General features: G+C 37.0%; 2 long non-coding RNA genes across 2 annotated transcripts in view; one reads left to right on the top strand and one right to left on the bottom strand.

Annotated features, from left to right (window-relative positions):
• Nucleotides 1-10521: 10521 nt before the first annotated feature.
• The window catches only part of LOC108372948 (uncharacterized), a 15080-nt gene continuing 9559 nt past the window's right edge, over nt 10522-16042 (top strand). The window contains exons 1-3 of the long non-coding RNA XR_001848907.1: nt 10522-10533; nt 11807-11811; nt 13035-13040. This is a non-coding gene — a long non-coding RNA (uncharacterized LOC108372948). The remainder of the gene's footprint in view (nt 10534-11806; nt 11812-13034; nt 13041-16042) is intronic.
• Nucleotides 13387-16042, bottom strand: part of LOC108372947 (uncharacterized) — a 12224-nt gene continuing 9568 nt past the window's right edge. The window contains exon 3 of the long non-coding RNA XR_001848906.1: nt 13387-13419. This is a non-coding gene — a long non-coding RNA (uncharacterized LOC108372947). The remainder of the gene's footprint in view (nt 13420-16042) is intronic.

Raw genomic sequence — 16042 nt, 5'->3', positions numbered from 1 at the left:
GGATGACCCCACAAAAATATAACGCATGAATATGTTGTGCGCATGGATGAGCACGCTAGGGCGATAGGAGTAACATAACGTAAAATATTTGTTAGCCTCGCCGAAATCTAGATAAGTATCTATAATATTTTCGAAAATGTTTGCTTGGTATATGCTCATACTACTACATACACGCACACACTCGAAAACGTGCAATAATTTCCTAAAACTAAAAAAAAAATTAGCCAAACATAGATTTGCCATATACACACTGACCAATCAGCCACTTTACGCATGCGTATCTTTTTTCAATTTTACTTTCCGCACACTTACACTTGTCGAATTTGCATAAATATATGTATTACTTTTGCTGTCAATAGTTTCATTCATATTTACTTCGCCATATTTTTATGCCAATCATTTTTCTCTGGTATTCACTCACCAATCATTGAATTTAAGATTTTAATAGCTTACCTTTCGCTTTCGAAAATTTGTTGAATTTATTGGTATGTAAATATGCATAAAATAACTGTTTTGTGATGAAAAGTGGCAAAAGTTTGCACAGCTGAGGCATAAAACGTTAAAGTTTATGAGTTTTGGATATTAACTTTATACACGAAAATATTTTACACACTTACTTTTAGAATTTGGTGAAGGACTGGGATAGATACATATGTACATTAGAGGTGACCTTATTTTGCGAAATTGACTTTTTAAAGTGTGCCGGCCTGATTGTTGGTCTTTTAGATCTAGACAAATTACGTGTGAAGTGTGGTGGCGATCCGAGAATATTTGAAGGACCCGAAAATGGTTTGAAATTTCTTTGTACATTCAATTGGGAACAAAATTTTACATTTTATATACTTTTCTTGTTTAATTCGTGTTATAATTTTACTACATAATTGAAATAATCAAAATGCCACTGTTCACAACGACGCTTGTTTTACTTGCTCTGAAGACAATTTATGAAACAAGTAATGTAAACAAAAAATGTTTAAGACACGCTTTTAATAGTTGTTAACCCTGCTAAGATAACAATATTTTTTGTACTGAAAAGATAACGTACGTCTGAGAGAGGTGTACAAGTTAACGTCCTTTAAGAATGTCAATGAAAACATTTTTAAAACTTTTTTTACATAGATAATTTATCTATCTTCTATACTTACATAGTATAAAGGAAACTCGAGATAATTTGTACGCGCTAATCTCGAAAATTACTGAACAGATTTTGACGAGATTTTCTCTTGTATACTCTGCATCGATTGGAAAGCGATCTTTTTTAATTAGAATTTAAATAGGGTGGCCACCTGTCTAATAAACTATAAGATCCGCACAGTTCGTTGTATTAAAACAGGTGGGTGTCAAATGAAAGGGATTGGCCTCTAGAAAAGCACTAATATTTTATTTTTTTGAAAAGGGTTTCCAACTGTTAATTAAATTACTATATTCAATCATAATAAGCGTAGGCATCAGTTCTGCGCCGTCACTGTCAAACGAAAAGACTTGACCTCTACATGTGCAACAATTTTTGTGCAGCTGTTCGTTTTTCAGATAAGGTTTTTCAAATTTATATGTGCGTAACCTAGCGGACTAACTCATCTTTAATATTGCATAGTCATCGGCCATGTTTTAAGATTCAAGTTTCTAGCAAAATTTGATTGCACACATGAAAACATTAAAAAAAAAATTGGAAATAATGAGGAAAAACTACTTTTTTACTCTTTCGTCCACTAAATGTAATTTAAACATAGGTTTTATGTTATATAAAATAGCAAATGCATTAAAATCATATTCAGAAAACAGGGTAACTGTTGCACATTGTACCAGTGTTCTCTTTTATATTAGTGTGTAAGTAAATATCATGGACTTTCATCATCTACGCTCGGAATATATGTGGAAAATTTAAACGATCTGTTTGATATCGGCACAGCTGATTAGACACCAGGAAAATTGACGGAAACAAACAATTCTTGGAAATGCAAAGACAGAAAGGACATATAGGATGCATGGCTGGTGTTGATATGGATTTGTATGGGCGAGGACAAAGAGCACTAGAGCGGCCTGACAAAGAACAATAACGGAAAAGAAAACATCAAGAAGAAATATGCTGACAAGCGGCTAATTCATCATTTTAACTCACTAACCTTAATCTATTTTAAAGTATAGCTAAACTTGTCCACAGAAAACTTCTAAACATTTTTAAAGTAAAAATAAATTACTAAAAATTGACTACAGAAAATTTTATAGAAATGGAAATTTTTTCAGCCCTGAATTTGGAATGTTATTGTCATGTTTTTATAATTTCATAGCTATCGTCAATTTGGTGCAGTGAAACGATTCAAATGATGAGAATGAAACACCAATTGGTGAACGAGACACCAATGAAATTTCCTCATAAAAAAGAAACACAAGCACCGTTTAGAGTATTTCTTGAATTCTATGTTTCAGAAAATAGTGGCAGTGTGATTGTTTCACTTCATAAAATTATTCGGTTATATGGGAATAAAACGAGAAAAACTAGATAAAATATCACATTTTGCATGCAATTAGATGTATAAGCTTCAAATAATCCCCTCGTTCATTAAATGTTCTCAGCTTGTCACTAAATTTCACACGTATGTACATAAGTTGTTTATGTCTAAAGCAATAATAATCAGGCCGCCACTCCTAAGAACAACGGTTTGAAAACGTAAAATTTTCCTGATCAAATAAGAACTCCTCTAATGTATATATGCACTATACATTGTCCTTATAAGGAATAACCTTAATATTTCATTGATATTGTCATTAGTTGGTCCATACTTAACCCTCTAGTAGGCTCAACCACCTCCAGACGGTCGTTAACTAAACGCCTTTTTAGTGTACCTATAATAATTTTTTTCTATATTCGTAAAGCACACCCTTTAGACAAAAATCGTACCTTTACGGCGGTGTAAATTTTAATCCGTTAGGTCAATCCGTTTTATTTTAATCGGCAGTTGAATTACAGATTTTGAAAACACGGTTAAAATTAATTATTTCTTGCTATTTAGTAATTTCGTAATTAAAGAAATTTTTTCTTTTGAAAAATTTTTTGATATAAAAAAATTCGGTGGATTTCGTTGTTAAAAGCACCGTATTTTAATATAAGTTTTATAATTATGTCACCATTCGANTTTCGTTCGTAGGTCAACATTGTGTAAGAGAACGCTGAAAATATGTGTAAGTATATCGGCGAGCCCGTCTCCGGATGGTCTTGGTTTTTCTCCCCTGTAGGAAAAAGTTACTGTCACAGATCGAAATGGACATCAGTTTTGGATTTCTCGTGCTAAAATCACCCATTCCTGAATTTTTCAACTCATAAAAAAATTGGCCTACTAGAGGATTAATGTGACCAACTATTTCATAGCTCAAAGGAGTACAGCTTAGGTTGGGTTAAGTTCACGCCGCGAGCCGATTACGAAATTTTGATTGCGGCTGATTTCGATGCCAGGGAGCTCAGTGTTTGTTCAGAAGTCGAGCCAAAATGCTTCCATCTTAGCCTCCCGAAGGTTGGACAGTCTAAAAGAAAATTGGGAGATGATTCCACTTCATCTTTCTCTAGACAGCTTATAAAAACGATCAGTTGAAATTCTTAGTCTCACCGCATGAATACTAATCGCACAATGGCAAGTCAGAACCCCCATCACTAGGCCTTGAGAGGTAAAATGTTTTAAAGTGCCCTATAGAAACATTTGCTGCAGCAGAGAAACGTCGTTTATGACACAACATGAGCCGGTTTCTCTAAGCCTAATAGTAGTTCGTGCTGCGTGAGTTCCACCAGATGATGGCTCCTTGAAACAGTATAGGCTTAAATCTGGTTTCCTAGAGCTAATGAATTAATTTGGGCGAGAGATCTAATCTTTTACCGAAGGCTCCCTGACAGCAGTACAAAGCAACCGACACCTTTACTATCCTTTCCTCAATGTTAGGCTTCGACTACAGCCGCCGTTGATCGCCCACCTATGTAGTTACCTGGTTCAGGTAACCTTGATCCAGACCAAAAACGGTGTATAGAAATCGTCCCTTAACCAAAAGTTCCACATCATCTACATAGGCGATCACCCGACAGCCCATTTTTTCCAGTTCCTAGTCTAGAAGGTCATGTACAACCGTAATCCAGAGCAGGGGAGAGAGAAAACCACCTTGTGGAGTGCTCCTATTGACTCATCACTGAGTGCAGACGAAGTAAGCTGTAGTTAAGCCTTATTAGGTTGGTTTCAACCCCCAGATTATGAATATACTTGACTATTGCCTCTGGAGTGACATTGTTGAAGACCCCGTCGATATCGAGGAATATTCATGCGTGAAGGCTTCCTCTGACCACTTTACCAATGTGTGTAGGGCGGTATTTACCGACGGTAAATTATAAAGCCGGTTTTCTCGAGTTTTTGATTTATTGGATTATGACACTCTTGCGGCAATTAATTGATATCTATAAGAATATGTGAATATTTATATTTTGTATTTCCATCAGTATGTGTTTATAAGATCGACATAAAACAAACCAGTAAGACGTGACCTTAACGATTTTTATACCCGAGCGCACTTGTGCACAAGGGTATATTAATTTTGTTCACATAACGGTTGTTTGTAACAGCCAAAACGAATCGAGATAGATATAGACAAATGTATACATAAATGATCAGGATGAAAAAAGAAATCGATTAAGCCATGTCNCGCCGGGTATTTAATGTTCGGCTCCGCCCGAACTTAGACTTTCTTACTTGTTGATCTAGGCTTTAGTGGCACTGCTTTGTGTCTTTAGTAAATATTTTGCAAAACTATCCAAAACTGTTACATTGAGTTAATAATTTTAACTTTTTTTTTGTGTTTTCCCACGCCAGTACAAGCTATCCGTTAGCTCAAACGCTTTCGAATCACCTTTTCGATTTTCGAGTAACTTTTGCAATCAAAGTCGGATTACGCAGTTGCTTAAATCCGCAAACCGAAAATGGCAATCCGAAAATGGAATATTTAAATAGATTTTGAAATAGATAGTATAGAAAATCCGTTTTCGGACGAAAATACTTTCGAATCGAATTACATAGTAACCGCCCAGAGCTTTACAATACAAAAATTTATTGAACAAATTTTGTTTTGAAATTTGTTCTCATTTTTCATCAGCAAATTTCATTTTATTTGAACTTGTCCTACATTTTCGCAATATTTCACACTCTTAACATATTTTAATCGCCCACTGGATTAAGGCCTATACAAACTTGTTTCATTGAATCCGAATTCCAACAAGTGAAACTGTTCTCAATTCGCAACAAGTAGCAAATATTTTCTACGACTCACTCAGCGTGTTGTTTTTGTATTAACGAGATTTATTTTGCGAATCGCCAAGAGTATGCAAATACTTTCTAATCTCGACCAGCGCGTAAGCCAACAGCTAAACAACAAAGTTAACAACAAACAAGCTATCGTACATTAAAAACTGCTTATCGGGGCTGAGAAGCGTTGGCGTACATTAACTGGGTCATGTCTGTAATCTGTCATGAGCTTACGTCAAATTCGCTGATATACTCGAATATGTACACCAAGTGTACATACATATAACTACAAAGAAACACTTGAAACTCGCAGCCATGCAATTACACGTACGCTTTTGTATGGATTTCAACGTCATTTCGGCAAGCTGATGGAGCTGACTGTCAAATTAATGCATTTAATTGTCAAACAGAGCGTTTAATTTGCACAAAATGCACATTTGCAGAAATTGGCTGCTGTGTATGTACACGCGTGTGTGTGTATGTGTGTGTACTCGTATTTAGGTTTCTGCATAAGTCGATTTGCATTGCATATTCATTTCCATGATCCGCCAAAACCGCGCACACTGCTTGTAAGAGTAATAAAGTGCAAATGCGAATTGACTTTTTGTGTATTTTAGTCAACAATAAAGAAGTGAGCAAAAGCAATTGAAATGGAATTTTTATTTGTAATTTTCACAGTGGCAGGCATTTGCGGTTGCAATTTCCGCATAATTTGTGGTTAAGTCAAGTGTTGAGTTGGGAAAAATATTGATTTGTTTAGTCAATATTTTTTCGTTTTCTAAATTCAATTATTTCCCGTTAAGTTTGATTGATTGCAAAATAAATTTGATTTACCGTTAGTAAAATTTTATATGAGTCGTTGATCTGAGAAATTCAACTTGGCTGCATTTGTCATGCATTTTTCCAGATGTCCTTTTACTGTTATATTGTAAACTAAATTTGTATTTGTACGTAGGTATATTTATAAATATAATAACTGAATTTTATAAACAGTGCACTAGTTTTATAGTTTAGTAAATTAATTCTTGGGAATGTCTATTCGCGCTTTGCTAGTGTTACCAGTGTCGTCGGCTATGCCAGTGTCGCTGGTGCCGCCAGTGTTGCAATCGTCAAAGTAATTCTTTATATTCTTGGCGAATTACGTTGTTGAAATAGCGCGATTTAATTTAAGAATTTGTAAGTACATGTACACCCAGCATACTTTGGGAAGTTCGTAAATAAAATTCTTTAGCAGTAATTTCTGATCCATTTTGCCTTGAAGTGGAGTATAATACCCGTGAAACCTTTGCTGCTCATCATTCCTTCTGCCACTCCCCAGGCGCAAGTACTTTCATCTTAGAGGAGTTTTATGGTTTAACGTTTAGAGAAATTCCTGGAAAATGCGGCTCGAGGCAGCGGGACCATGGTATATGTATCTACATACAGCATGGTACATACAAAAAGTAGTTTTTCTATAAAAAAAAATTAAATAAAATAAAACTTTTTCGGTATATTATTGATCGAAAAAATCCTATTATTTATTGAACGCGATTTCATTCATGGGGCTGCCTCGGCTGGCTTTGCAGTAGCGCATCTTGTTAACCCAACTTTCCAAACCCCTCGGTGACGGTTTCGGATTCTATCTCACGAATGGTTTCCTCGATATTCGCCTTAAGTGCCTGAACCTTTAATGGATTGTTCGCAGAACATCAAACGACCTTGAATCTCAGCTCCTGATAACACGATTGTCGAACTTATAGCGTTTCCCTCAGCATTTTCAAAGGAAAAATGGGCCAAAATGGAAAAAATGCCGCTGCTCCAAAGTTCACACTAAACTATCTTTTCGATTACTACGTGTGCAGTTACCTATCCTCAGATGCTGCAGTTTTGCGTGTTAATATAGCCGCTGAGAAGAAAATGCGCTTCGTCAGAAAAGATGACTAGTTATACCTAGATCCAATATATTCGTCCAATGCGGAAACAAATTGGACGTAACAATATAGTGGACTGCGTAGCTGGAGTTGGACTGATGAGGGTTATTTTTTTTTTTTAAGTGCGGCTGAAGGCCGCCTACGCGGATAGGTGTTCTGCGTGAAAATACTGTGGCCCCTGATCTAGTTTAGCCTAGGCACTAACTAGTTCGTCCTAAGATCGGGTTTGGCCGTTAACATATATATGGAAATGTGACAAACAACCAATAAAGCTATTGAACATAGCAATATCTAGTAAGATGAGCGATTTCCACGATTCAGGATTGTATTTAATTTAACAAATTTTAGTAAGCTATAAAAATATGCTTATCAATTGTTTTCTTTTTTTTATGACTTGAAGAAACAATCACAAACTCCCATTTTTTTCAAAAGATTTCTTGATTAAGAAACTAGTAATTTGGAGTGTTAGCTAAGACGTGGCAAACTGGCCCAGGCAAACCCACTTTCACTACACAAGAAACTGGAACTATGTTCCGTTGGATCTTTCTTCTTTTCTTAAGTATTAAAAAAACGTCTAATTGGAAACAAGCTATTTATATCTCATACCTTCACATATAAATATGCACATTTAGATGCGCTTCTTAAATTTTATGACTCTTCTCATTCGCCACTGTTGCCATTCGGCAAACCGCTGGACCATTAATCTCTCACTTAAACTATTCGTAAGAAATCATTTAAGTGTTGTAAAGTTTACGGAAATAGCTAATGCATTTAACCTGTTGCACACGCACACTACTAGCGATGCACGAAATCACCAACAACTATGTAAAATAGAAAGCAGGTGTGCGTGCAACCCATTACTGCTTGCCACAAGAGTTTGCGTGTGAATTTAAACGCTTCAATGGAATATCAAAATTACTGCCGAGCTTAGAATAAGTACTTATATTTATGGATATGGACGTACACACGACTTAGAGAGCATTAACGTCAAAAATGCGCATTTCATGCAAACCAAGGCAACGCATTGCTTCAGCAATGTCGAAGCATCACACAAACGAACTACGAAAAAATAGTGCAATGTAAAAATTTCAGCAGAAGAGGCAATCAACAGTCTGTGAAAACAACACATTGACTGACAGTGAGGTGAAGCGCAATGAAGAGAGCTTATGCGCTATTATGTATTGCAGCATGAGCTAATATTCGAAAAATGAAGAGGAGGGAAAGGGTAACGTGAGGAAAGCTGCTTGTAGGCTGCTTGTCAGTCAGGTCGGACCGGCAAGACATGTGATTCAGTAACCTTGCACCATTACAACTGATAAGAAGCCGCCGCTACAAGCATATTTAGACACAAATGTACGCATCAGCACCACGATCGCTAAGAACTAGAAATATGCGCGCGAGTAAACGGCTTTGAAGTGTACATATGTAATTAATAACAGGCGTGCAACAGAGCTGGGGCACTGACGGTGGCGACTGTGATGACGAAGAGGAGGTGCATGGCCCAACCCAAGGGGCAGTGATACAAAAAAAAACCCACACACATGCACGTCTCGCGCTGTCGAACTGTTAAATACAAGTATATATCGCATGCGTGCATTCGCTCATCTTTTCATTAGCATAAAATACTTCGCTAAGGCCATAATGGCATCAGAAAACGAGCAAAAACCGAAAAACAAAATGATAGCTGAACCACATACATAGATCTGCAATAATTCTTGCATCGAATGCAACGAATTGCGCGCACATAAAATTAAAGCCGTATTCTTTTAACTGCCACCAAAGTGAAGGCCTGCAGTTGCTCATACGCCATGGCGGCGGGCACGAACAAGGCAAAAGAGTGGTTTAATTTATACTTTGCTTACATTGTTACTAGTGCTTATCCGTAGATATTTGAGCCATTTATTTCACTATGCATTTATGCGCATATGCGCTAAAATTTATGCAAGAGCACATTTGCAGCTACTTTTTCGGCTTTGGTAAGAGTATCTTTTTCATGGCCTCTTAACTGTTTGAGTGTATGCCAACTGTTAATTGAATAAATATTTTGGCGCACAGCTGCTGCGGCATGCTCACACGTTCATACATAGGTACTTATGTGCGCATGCATGTAAAAGTTTGATTATGGCAACTTAACTTAACTTAACGGAACGTAGAGCTTAGAGAATCAAAATGAAACTGATTTCGACTTGGCATTAAGCTACGTTAAGTTTCGGCTGTTCAATTATAAGCAACATCCATTTAACAGAATTTTTAAGTGAGAGCCGTAAGTTACGTTAAGTTGCCATAATCAGACCATAATTCCTGTACGTTTTTGCACGAAGTTGATGAATGTCTATGCTTGTTGCCACATTAGATAAGATTAAATGGGTTCAGTGTGGCAGCTTGTGGGCTTTGCGTGAGTTCACTTCAAGAATTATCTCTCATTGCGAATAAAAATCATGCGATTCATTGAATGTTGACTTCAATTTTTGTAGGCGTTCCAGGAAATGCATACGAGTGGCTAAGTTGGGAGGTTAACCAGGAAATTCATGCAACTGCGAAGAGTGAATATAATGATGATTATTTTATTTGGCAGATACGTGCATACATATAGTATACTCTACCAAGATCTAATTAGAAGAAGAATATTTGCTGCATAATTTGTAAAAATGATAATAATAAATTATGTCTTGATAGAATGCCTATAATTTTTAGAGAACAAAATTTTAATTTATTAAGGCAACTTCTGTCAGTCTTAGTAGATATGAAATTAAGCTACGCGCAAAATTTGAGCGAAATCGAGGATCATCACACAAAAAATCATCACTTGTTGTTACATTTAAATATGGAATCGCCGCATGTATTTACATATTTAAATGAGCACTCAGTTTCAAGGAGAAGTGATGTTGTACACATTTTACAGATATCCGTGTTCATCTCAAAACCACTCAGCTATTGCTGAGAGATCATCCAGATTATAATCTGATAATTATCAATGAACAAATTTCATGAGTTTTCTGTCCATTTTGCTTGAGACGGCTTTTTGTTTGGCTTGGCGTTGCACCGTTTCTTCCTCATATTTCTTCATTGAACTACTGAACTAGTCATTCCAAAGTTTGTCCAATCTAGCTGCGGGCAATACAATCGGACAAAGTCAGATAAGAACTCAGTAAAAATATTTGCGGGATATCTCAGCCATCTTGTTCAGAGGTCGGCGGCATTGATAACTTTATTTTGAAGTCAGCTTCAAGGTAGTCGGATCATAAAATTAGAGTTGATAGCTCGTCAGGGTGGGCTGTAGTTGCTTGCAGGAAATTATGTGAGGTCAGTCAAAATTTTTCAGCGACCCATATGTATGAGCGTCAATGGCAGTGTGGCAGCATGCCCAGATCCCGAGGCTATACAGGCATGGATGGTGCTGGCTGCCATAAAGGATTGACCCTAATCAGTCAGTGTGATGCTAGGCCATGGAATGCCACAGACCTCACCCAAGCGGGGCCAAGCATTAATGATTGGCAAGATGGTTTATGGCTAGGTCGATTCGGTGTTTTGCGCATAGTTTCGGGGTTTTCAGGTATAATCTTCAAAATCTTCTACGTTTCTCGAAAACTTAGGGGGAGGAAAGGAAAATGGTGACTGTGGCCCCCTTCAGGTAACTCAATGTCTGGAGAGCGGATACCGCCAGATGCCCCAGGCTACAAACGTTCCAATAGATACGAATGCGCTTACACCCAAAAGTCATTCAATCCATTGTTTTAGTAATAACTCTCAGGACTTATCAGACTCTTTAGGTTTCTAGTTAATAGTGTTTGATATAAATTAATGAGTGAATGATCCATTAGAATTTCAGCCAAGCTAAAGTATCCCAACCAAAGTGTTTAATGATAAGAAACACTTTGAGAAAATATATTTCAGTCCAACTAAATATACTAGAAGGACATTCCAAGCGAGTAAGCATATCGGAACCTAATGATATTTCCGAAAAAATTTTAAATTGAACGTAGTTATAGTTTTTCTTTTTAAATCTCCTCTAGCCCTGATTAGCTTATCGTTGAATATCTAAACTCCAAGCAAAAAAATTTTAAATACCTTAAGAATTCTGTTCAGTTCTGAGAAATAAGCTTCGTTTTCAACTTTACCATTCCAATTCATAATCCCCAGCTAGGTACGCTTTAAAATTAAACTACCGGAAGTAAAAATCACGCAAGTTTTGCTGTTCCCACGTGACCTCCAACGCATGCAGCTACGTGCACGATCCATCTTTACTTGCTTATCAGCTATTTTGAAAAAAAAAAATAAAATAAAAAACCACCAACTATCAAAATTAAAGCAAATCACAATAAGTGCAGAGCGATTGAATGTATCCCACAATTAGAGTAAATTGCTGTGCCTTTCAACACAACTGAACAAATCGCCGATTAATATGCAGCATAAGCAGCAACAGCAAATTGAGCGCAACAACTTAAAACGATTAAGAGCGACTAGCTCACAGAACGAGCTGAGGATCAGCGGACGATCGGTGGATTTATTTAGTGAACGATCACTAGATCAATACTCTTTCGATCGATCAGTTTGTATTTTAATGTAGCTTAAGTTCTGTTTCCCTCCAATTTGGTGCAACCAACATCTGTTGGGTATCACGAGCTTGTGTCCATACTTGCACCTAGAAACATTTGAACAGCAATCAATGTACGAGTAAAATTAGCCTTTTGCCTTTGCTTATTGTAAAAGTAATTGCAGCATCGATTGAATTGCCAATTACTAGCATAATTATCTTGTCTACCACGATTTTAAAGTGTAGGTTTTGATTCTTTTTATTTTAGGAAATATAAATTGATTAGAGGGCAGGTTATTGGTTGCACCATAAAGTTGCAACACCTTAAAATGCGAGCAGTTACAAAAGGGCGGTCAAATAAACAAGTGTAAAGGCTTGTTAAGATTTGGTAATAATTTAGTTTATTGCAGAAATTTTAACCCTTTGAATAAAAGGGCGTTGCAGGAACGGGTTCAGGTAAAAATGTGCCTAGTTATCAATTATAAAACTTGATTTGTAAGTCAAAAATTTAAATCAGAAATTGAGATAGCAAGGGACGTTCAATGATAGTTGGTAAAATGTTCATTTACTATGGATTGATAAATAAATAATAAATATGTTTCGAGACGCAAAGCTAAAATTCACATATGTTCTACCGAATGATAGCAGGCCCTTCTAAACACTAGGCTACGCAGAACTCATTTACTTTCTATTTTGGATATGGAGTTACAAGACTAATCTGCGCTTTCTCCTATCTAGCTACCTATTCCACAAGAAACTTTATAAGGGTTAGAGGGAAAAGAGATGGAGAATCCATAAGCTAATTCTTTAGCCGCATTATTCTTTGGTCCTTCTCTCACCTTTTTGAAATGGTGTCACAGTCAAGGGATAGGTGAAATTGTGTATCTTTAGATATGTCGAGACAGAGATCATTTTGCCAAATCCCTAACTTATGCAGATGGATGGCTTCCTTGTCGATAGTGCCTAGTAATATTTCCTGTGATAATCTTTAGTTTCTCCCTAGGTATACCCCTCTATAAGCTTTTGGTTGCCGAAATCCTGTCGATCTTTACCACTCGCGCTTGCATTCCCATTATCTATATATATGTTCTTAGTTCTTTCGTGATCGTATTGGGATCTACTTCACGAAATGGCTCGGGATCTATGGCGTGTTACCCAAAGTATTCTGATTTCTGTGTTTGGTCGAGCTTCTTCTCCAATTTTTGGTGAATGTTTTGATGTTATAACACAAATGTAGAGAGCTAAAGTTTTACGCGACTCCGAACGGGATTTTATGAAAAGCTTTTTCAAGTTATAACCATTGCCTTCCAAGAGGAGACCACTGTTATAAAATCTTGTTATAATTTAAGATATTCATGGGTCCAGGAATCGAGCCCCGGGTCCTACGGAGTGGTAGTATGCATCTCTAACCACTCGTCTACACATAGAACAGCCTAGTGTGTCGATTGAGAATTATGATTATCTCATTGCAGTAATTTACGTACATGCATAAAGCCTCATCCTGGGACCAAATATATACCTTCTGGGGGGTTTTTACCCTATCTAAGTGCGACTGCACAGAGCATCCCTTGGCACGTCGCTGATTTGCTGCATAGCTAAAATCTAAGTTTAATGAGTCATGAAAAGGACCAGCGGGAACTTGCACGACCCTAGACGATAAGACGTTCACTTTGGGGTCCAGTAGCTCGTTTCTGTAACTCTTCTCTACCGATTATTTCTATACTGGTAGAGAATATACGTCATTCTCTACTACTCATTAGCAGTAGAGAACAGGGAATTATTACAGAAACGAGCTACAGGACTGGATCAAGATACTTTTTCACAGAAGCGACATTGAACACAGTCTCACTCAAAGATATATTTCTCATGCCCAGAATAATTCTTTTTCTTGTAAATGGGAAGATGACCATCTTAGAACGCTATAGGCCCTGGAAAAATGGTTATCGCCTTGAATTTGTAGGGGATTATCTTCACAACTGTGAGTTTTTAATCTCTTTGATGCGGGATCTATATACGCATGTTGTAAGTATCACAATCGTCTCAGTTAGCAAATTTGTGCTCCAGGCGCTGAGTCACCTGCTTCCAAATTTGGATATGAAGATCTTAAAGAAACAACTAAAGTAATCTATGGCGAAAATAAGAAAAAGGGATTTGTAATAATACATAAGTCATCTTACGCTGCGTATGACCATTAATCAGGTCTTAAAAGATATGTTGCTTAAAATAAAATCGTCCCACACAAGCATCTAAATTATTACGAATTTTGCTTTTCTTGTAATAAAAATTGTATATTCATGCGCTGTAGTCATCACTTCTTTGAGAAAGAATGATAATGTTTTTACCTCTGTACTTTTGACATTTCAATGCTACACACTTTTCTTATTACAATGTAAATAAGTAGAAAAGATTCCTAGTAATTTGGATAAGCAAGCTGAGAAATCATAGATAACCATCTCAATTTCATGCCGCGGCAATTACAACCTGACAATATTTATGTATGTACAAGTATGGCTAAATACTTATATATACGTGGGCAGAATTGTGACAATGACAATAGGTCAAACATTGCATGCTTATATAGAAGAAACATCAAATGAGTGAATGAATACAACAATGAAACCTCTTAGGCAAACAGGGATTGCGGTTGAGTGAATGAAGCGCCTTCTTTTTACATACTAATACCTCGGAAAAGATTTATTTCAATGCACTTATTCACGTACATTTGATATATAGACAACCGCATAAGTGCAAATGTATGTATATACAAGTGCAGTGTAGTTGATTTATGTATGTACTATGTATATATACGAGGGTATTTTGTATTACTCTGTATTCTACGTGACGGTTAGTGTGAATAGTTTGGGTTGCACTGGAAAGTCATTCAAAGTGCAATGATAAATGCGGAGAGTGTATGTGGTGTCTGTGCTTGAGCGCATATGAAAAAAGCTGGTCTGGCTCAAATTACTTGGCTCATGTAAATCTGTAGACAAAAGCTGCAACCGAAGAAGACATGAAAGTTCAACGGCCCGGAACAACTTAACATGTGCTTAGCTTGTAATTTTAATTGTAATTGGGGTTTATTGTTGAGTTAAGTATACTTTGCTTGTGTTTTACATTCAGACATACATACATGAAATATGGAACAAATCAGTCCATAAGGTGAAATGTTGTGTACTTTTGCACTTTTGCGGTGACAACGCATTCAGCAATAATCATCTTATTAACATGCCTAGCTGATAAAAAGTGGTAGAACCCGAGTAAGTAGATTTCTTCGAATCTTCATTATTTAATTTGCTTTATATTTCCACTACTATGTTCTTGAGCAATCATCTATTAGATTCGAAAGAGACTGAACAGTTCGGACATTATTTTCACTAAACCGATTAGATTTTGTCTCCATTTTCTCTGTGTAACTAGACCTCTGCATATTTTCACTAAACTTGGTGATTTTATAAAAGTCCAGTAACAAGTTCAACGAGGTTATAAGTCTGCGGTAAGTTAAAACAGTAATGTAAGGATTCCGGATAGGGTGTAGCTAGAGATATAATTATAGAATTTTGCAACCCTTGTTTTAAATCAAGGAAATTCGTCCGTATCACTTTCACCTCCTTGATGCGATGACTCTTAGTTTTAAGAGGGAAGTGATTAACGCAACTGATGAAGTCAGTGAATTTCGAAAATTTTTGACTACATTAAGTCATAAGTCAAGGTAAATATACCAATAAAAAGGTTTTTTTAAAGATGATTTATTCAATCGGATTTTCAGCAAATTCGTGAATTGTTTTCATCCTAATCATCTCGCGAATTTCCTGAGTCCAGAAAGCCTTTTCTCTCCTTGTTGTTGTTCTTCTGGATATGCAGCTACAGTTGCATCACTATACTCGATGCCGACTATTGCGTCCCCGTTCGCGCACTCTGGGAAATGTGAGCAACCAATGTGCGAGATGCGGTAACCCCCTCGCGTGAAGCCTTGGTTCTCAACAGAACGAGGGGAGACTTCGGTGGGGTCACTCTGACTTATTCGGTTTAAGGGCTCACTAAAGCTATAAACATGTGTTCAGATTTAGATTCGGCTACCAGCTCTTCTCGGCCGCTGTGGTGTAGTGGTAAGCAGTGCGCGCTTTCACTCACCGGCACCTGGGATCAAGCCCTGGTCAAAGCAACATCGCAAAAAATTTAGAAAAATGTTTTTCTTAACAGCGGTCGTCCCTCGGCAGGCAATGGCAAACCTCCGAGTGTATTTCTGCCATGAAAAATAGCTTCTCATAAAAATACAATCGCCGTTCGGAGTCGGCGTAAAACTGTAGGTCCCTCCGCTTTGTGTG

This window comes from Rhagoletis zephyria, unplaced genomic scaffold (genome assembly GCF_001687245.7).
Source record: "Rhagoletis zephyria isolate East Lansing unplaced genomic scaffold, Rhagoletis_zephyria_1.1 Rzeph_scaffold_06193, whole genome shotgun sequence".
Taxonomy (NCBI): Eukaryota; Metazoa; Arthropoda; class Insecta; order Diptera; family Tephritidae; genus Rhagoletis; species Rhagoletis zephyria.
The sequence above is the reverse complement of the archived record's forward strand: the minus strand, read 5'-3'. Positions and strand labels throughout refer to the sequence as shown.